At 36.3% G+C, this 6,922-nt stretch overlaps 1 pseudogene; it reads left to right on the top strand.

Annotated features, from left to right (window-relative positions):
* The first annotated feature begins 4,993 nt into the window (after nt 1-4,993).
* On the top strand, nt 4,994-5,697 carry LOC108490991 (annotated as a pseudogene).
* The last annotated feature ends 1,225 nt before the right edge of the window (nt 5,698-6,922 follow it).

The following is a 6,922-nucleotide window of genomic DNA, read 5'->3' as shown; positions in this document are numbered from 1 at the left end:
TTTAACCAGTAGTGCTCCCCGGCCGTCTCTATTGCTTTGTTGTGTCCTCCTCCTTCTTTGCCTTGTCATCACCTTCTTTCTGTTCTTTTGTCCTCTCATCTTTCTATCATCTTGACAAGATGTCTTAATCTATATTTTCTTCCTTCAATGCAGTGTAACCCTGTGTATGGCATTTTCTCTTACTTGAGGTATCTTCAGTTTCAGTGCAGCTGCAGCACAGTTTTCATTGAATATATTAGATCAACACCCTGTAATATTTATTGCAGTGCTTAGACCTATCTTGCTTTCTCTTGTATATCTTCTTGTGCATGTAAATCTATGCAGTTTTGTTTTACATAGATTGAATTTCTTTTGCTTTTCTGTGACAGTTTTTGAATGTATTTTCTCTTTATTTTTTTAAACCGAAATACATTAGAAGAGATAAGACATGACAGAAATATTGATAATGCCTAGCTGTCAACATTTCAAGATTATTTAAGGTTTTAAAATTTTTTCCCTTATTCTACATTTTTAGACACATCATCTGTAATGAAACTCTTTAGTTAAATAAGATTTTATTTTGCAACTGATTACTTCTGGGTGAGGGCAAGTTGGTTTTCTTTAAGAAAGTAACTATAGAGAGACTGACTAGACTCCAGTGGATGAACTTGCACCAAGGAATATCTGGATACAAAAGCTTGACCAGATAATCCTTAACATATATAACAGAATGCAGGAAATCCAGTGGGGGTGTGGCTGGGGAGGTGTCTGAATATAATTAAGATTTTTTAATAGGAAATGCAGAAAACTCAAGAAAATATTCATCAAAGTACAACAAACATAATTTATTTTTATGGCTACTTGAGGCTGCATTATCCATACCAACCAAATCTAGTTCTAGAATTGTGACAATACATTGATAAACTTATTTTTTCAGAAGAAATCTGAAATTGTTACTGTCTTCTCCAAGATATATGGAATGTGTCTGTGATAGTTTTTAAAATGGATTTACTCATGTTGCTGGCTACAGAACACAGAGTCAGTATAATGATTCAATTCTTTAATTTCCCCCATTGAATAAAATGGATAATTTTGTAAAAGCAATGTGAATGATTCTTCCAAAAAAAAACAGACTACAATTGATCTTAGGGCGTAGTGATGTAGTGCACGCAGGTTTTTGTTTCTGATTTTGATTACCAGGACCCAAAAGAGCATCTATACCCTTGTTGGTGTCTGTAGCTACATTGATATGTGTATCTGTAGCCTAGATGAAATATATTAGTTTGACTTTCTTAGGTCACACAGGTAGTGAGGCAGAGACTAGTTTCTTATGCATTATGCATCTGATGAAGAAATGGAAGGAAGGAAAACTGTGAAGACAGAGAATCTCCAGAGAGTTGTTTCACAATAAGTCCAAATGTAGAGGTTCTGTAGCAATATACTCAACTGTTTGAAATATAAATATCATTCTGTGTATTGTTTTGGAAACATTAACTTTGAATCTAATATGTTTTAGATTTTTAGAAATATTGATTATAGTATAGAGTGATAAATATAGTATTTACCTCCTTATATTTGTGGAAGCAGTTGACAGAATTTATTAGGTAATACCAGTCTATTGTTAATGTCCACACATTATTCAGATTTCTCTAGCTTTCACTATCCTTGTTTTTCAGTCTTCTCTCCATGTTACCACCTTGCACATACTGGTGATGTCTCCTTCGGGTCCACTTGACTTGAAACCTCTACTTTGTACATTTTATATGATCTTGACTTTGAGAAAGCTTCATAATACAAGTGGGGGCATAAGTGTTTTTGCTTTTTAGTCCAGGCTGGCTTTGAACTTACTATGTAGCTCAGACCAGACTTGAAGTCCAAGTAGTCCTGTTTGTAATCCTCTCTAGTGCTGTCATTACAGGCCCAAGCCACCACACCAGGCTTTAATGTCTGTTCCTAATATGAACTGTTTTTTCCCTAAAACTTAAAGCATATTGATAATACCTCATATATTCTTATCACTTGTTGCTTTAAGCATGCTTCTGTATATTCATTTCCTCCTCATTCTGGATTGCATTTTCTAACTTCTTTGCATGCTTATTTGAACTACACTGAATTCTGTTTCTTGTGATTCCAACAGAAATTTTGTCATGCTTTAAACTAAAATTATTCATTAATAAACTGAATATATTAGAAGAGGAATAGAGGTTCAAACTTGGCCATAATGATTGCTAATAGAAACTCAAATTCCTCTTACTATTTCGCAGGGCACAAAGGACAAAATCTTAATATTGAAGAGTTGAAATTCCTTCTTGTACCTGAATTATTATATTTTAAAATAAATAGGCATAATAAAGGTTTTCCCTCATTTATATATTTTATATTTTATTTAAGTATTTAAAATCATATCCATAATTAAGTACATAATGAAATCACACTGTATGAGCTCAGACATGAGGCTGTCTAGGGTAATGAAGAGGGCTAGTAGGCAGGGAACAGGGAAGAAAAGAAAAATGGGGCTGAATATGGTAAAACTACATGGCACAGTTGTATGACAATGTCTATGAAATTCATACTGCACATATGAATATATACTAAGAAAATTATATGTAAACAGATGCTGAGGATCATAAAAAAACTGCAACTCCTATACCTGTATTACAGTATTTATAGGTCTAGCTCAGTGGCATGGAACATATTTAATATGCCCAAGTCCATGCTTTTGATCTCTTACATTGCTAAGGAAAGGAGTCTTACAGATAACATACATTTGAGTCATTTTAAAATATACTTTGATAATCACTTTCTTTTAATTGGTATTATTACAGCATTTGTTGATTTTTAAGGTTGCTTTTAGATTACATTGATAGTTTTCTGTTTGTTCTGTAACTTTGTCCCATTTCCACATTAAAAAAAATTTTTTTTGGTCCTTTTGAGACAGGGTCTCCCTGTAGCCCCAGCTGGTCTGGAACTCACTATGTAGACCAGGCTAGTCTTGAAGGCACAGAGATCCCCCTGCCTTTGTCTCCTGAGTTCTGGAATTAAAGGTGTGTGCCACCACACCCAGCATTTTTTAACTTTCATGTGGATTATATTATGTTGCTCAGAACCCACTTTTGATTCCTCTATAGTGATTTGAAATGTTTCTTAGTATACTTTTAGTGGTTAGTTTAAGGTTTATACTATACACAGTAACTTACATAGTCTTTTAGTTTATATTTTAATAACTTCAGTTAAGTTTAGAAATCCTGCTTCTATTTACCTGCCTATTCTCTATATTTTAAATAATATTATTTTTTAAAAAAACATGACAACACAATGGACAGTAACAGGGATGACAGAGTATATGGGCTCGAATGGGGATAGGGCGAGGCTATGGGAGGGTGCCCTTTGGGATGTTGTTATAGAGATGAATAAGACTGCTTGGGATGTTCTGTATGAACACTAAAATGGCAGCTAACACCTGTCTGTAGCGTCAGTTCCAAGGGATCCAAAACCCACTTCTGACCTTTGCATTGGAAGACACAGGTATACTTACACATATGCAGACAATACATTCATATACATAAAATACAAATAATAAATAAAATTTTTCAAAAAAATTTTTTACTTTGTTTTAATTACAATACTCTTGTCCTAAACATATTGCTTTCTGAGTCTTTCTAATGTTTTCCAGCTCCAAGTATTCACCATACCAATAAAACTATACTTGATGTATGTCTTTCTGAGACCCAATACCACCTAAATGACATTTGACAATAATTAGAGAAAGTTCTTTAGGTCACACTGTTATATGTGTGGGGGGAGTGTGTGTGTATAAGGAATGTGTGTGGGTGAAGGGAGTGTGTGTGTAGGGCAGGAGGGTGTGTGTGGGGGGAGTGTATGTGTGGGAGGAGAGTGTGTGTGTGGGGAGAATGTTGCGGGGGAGGGTGCGTGTGTGGGAAGATGGGGGAGGAGAGAGAGTGGGTGTGTGGGTGTTAGAAAAGAAGGCAGTACTGGCATGCAATAGACAAAGCATGGGTACCATGAACCACATACAACTCAGGACTTCACCACCACAAAACTTAGCTTTCCCAAATGCTGACTTACATGACAAAGAATATGGAGGAGGGAGCAGGATACTAACACCTACCACCCTCTTTATCTGTGAAGCTCCCTTCCAATACATTCAGTCAGCCAAGTTATTTAATTCCAACAATACAATGAGCTCTCACTTTATTTCATTACTTGTCTTCTTTCTCTGTGGTGCTGGAATGGAAAATCTGGGTGTTGTGCATGTTAGGCAGGAGCACTACCACCTCCCACACCTCAGCCTTATTTGGTGATCCCCGTTTTGCAGATATACAAAGGAATATGCAGATAGAAATGTAAGAGGCAGGCAGAGAAGTTACATCACTTGTTTCTAGTCTCACAGGTAGGAGTTAAAGATTGCAGATTTAAGTCAAGACTGACTTGTATACATATCTCTAGCCTCTCTTCTACTTTGGCAGAACAACTCTTTTGCACAGTCTTAAATCTATGACCTTAAATTTGTTAATGCAATCCAAAGGCCTTGTAGAAATTACTAAAAATGGCCACTGAGTATCTCCCTGGACTTTCCTCTTGTAGACCAGCATAGGGTATAATGAGAAGAATTCCAAAGGGACCATAGGATACTGTGCTCTGGTTACTACATAGTCCTGAGGGGAAATTAAAACCTGAGCAGATCATTGAGCCTAAAAAGATATAAAATAAGGTATATGGTACATGATGTAAACATAGACTCTAATTTCCACCCTCAAGGGACCTAAGAGGCCTGTAAGAAAATCCTAAAGAAATTGGTCTTCTGAAAACTTTTCCCAGTAATCAATAGCATAAAATAGATTCCCACTTGAGAGAAGTGCTGTTTGGAGGCTCATACAAAATTACTATTTTCTTTCGTGCAAGTGAATAAAGCTTCTGGAGAAATTCTCAGGCAGAAATCATGTCACAGTCGCCAGTGTACAGCTTTTAGAAAGTCAGAGCCAGATTTGCACTGATGGATATTACCTTCTTCTTATCAGAATCCTGGGTATCACAAGACAGAAGGGCCTATGATTGCTACGTGGCCATCTGTAAGCCTCTGTTGTACACAATCTTTATGTCCCCGAAGACCTGTCTTTTGTTGATGTTTGGCTCACAATTGATGGGTTTTGCTGGTGCCATGGTTCACACAGGGTGTGTAAGCAGGCTCAGCTTTCATGATTCCAACATAATTGTTTCATGAGTGACATTTTCCACTCCTACAGCTCTCCGGCAGTAGCACCTATATCAATGAGTTTATAAGTTCTGCTCTTGTCAGTATAGTGGTCATTCTGTCTAGCTTAATTATCTTAGCATCGTATGCTTTGATAATTTTTAATATTGTTCACTTGTCATGAGCTAAGGGTTGGTCAAAAGCCATGCGCACCTGTGGATCTCACAATTGATGGGTTTTAATGGTGCCATGGTTGGTTTATTCTATGGATCTGGGCTTTTCACTCACCTGTGCATCTCACATCATAACTGTTGGTTTATTCTATGGATCTGGGCTGTTTACTCATATCAAATCATCACCAAATGAATCTACAGGCCAGGGGAAATTTTTTCTCAGTGTTTTACACATTTGTGGTGCCCATACCACATACTCTCATTTATAGCCTCAGGATCAAGGATGTTAAACTTGCTCTGAAGAGAACACTGAACAGTTTACAAACTGAGTGAATGAGTGTAGGTATCATGGGTCCTGATCCATTGCTTTGTTCTATTTCTCCACTTTATTTTCTTCCTTGTTCCTTCTATTATGCTTCCTTCTTTCTCTTTTCTTTCTACATTCTGGGAATGGGTTATACTGAAATATCTTTTCTGTTCTTCCCATGTAGTGTAATTACACTGCTATATTCTTGTATTTGAATGCCAGTCTCAGTCCCAAGTTGGACCTAATATGATCTTTATTCCTATGGGAGACAGATGGAGACCCTGATATTAGACATTTTCCTTTCCTAATAGTAGCATTATCTCCTGTATTTTGGGGTATGGCTGCTCTCTATCCAAGACAACCAGTAAAATCATGGATTATTTTAGAAGTATATAACTCTTTCTTCCCTCCCTCCCCCCTCCTTCCTTCCTTCCTTCCTTCCTTCCTTCCTTCCTTCCTTCCATTTTTCTTTTGAGAGTGGTTATACTGATTTATTTCCTATTTCAAGGGTGTATAAATAGTAACTTTGTTATTTAAAACTTTACTTAAAAAAACCAAAGATACTGTAAGACACTTATGGGTACTGTAAGAGTGTTCATTTAAGAATGGTTCTTGTGGTAGTTGTTTAGTCTTAGATTGAAACAGAATTGTGTATGAAACTGAACTAAAGAACTACTCTAATGGATAATTCAGTATGGATTTGTTTATCCCTCTCAAAACCATGACATTGGCTTACTGATACTCCATTACAAATTGAAATTAAATTGTTATGAACACCTTCTTGAGTGTGGATTTTGCCTTTAGTTGATTTTTTTTTTAAATCATATGATGATGTTATTAGTCCTGGCTTGAAAATCAGTATCACATATAATGACAAAATCTTTGCTTCCTCTATTTATAACAAAGATTTTCTTTTGCATAGGAAGGTCTACATACTTATGTGTGTGTGTGTGTGTGCGTGTATATGTTTGAAGGTGCTACCCCAACCTCCCACTTAACACCATGCAGTTCGCCATCCATGTGAAATCCTATTCATTCAGGTTTTTGTATCCAAATGTCCTTCACTGGAGTCTAGTCAGCCCATCTAGTGATTGTATGTAAGACCTCTAGGTGATGATATCAAAACTGCCTAGGGCTTTATGTTTCCAAGGCAATTATTTACTGACTGACTGATCAGCCCAGTCCATTATTGCTTTTTAAAACAGGAAATAAAGAGTTATAATTTAGTGGGAGATTTACCATTTTTATGTT

Source organism: Nannospalax galili, unplaced genomic scaffold, assembly GCF_000622305.1.
Source record: "Nannospalax galili isolate Female #2095 unplaced genomic scaffold, S.galili_v1.0 scaffold1998, whole genome shotgun sequence".
Taxonomy (NCBI): Eukaryota; Metazoa; Chordata; class Mammalia; order Rodentia; family Spalacidae; genus Nannospalax; species Nannospalax galili.
The sequence above is the reverse complement of the archived record's forward strand: the minus strand, read 5'-3'. Positions and strand labels throughout refer to the sequence as shown.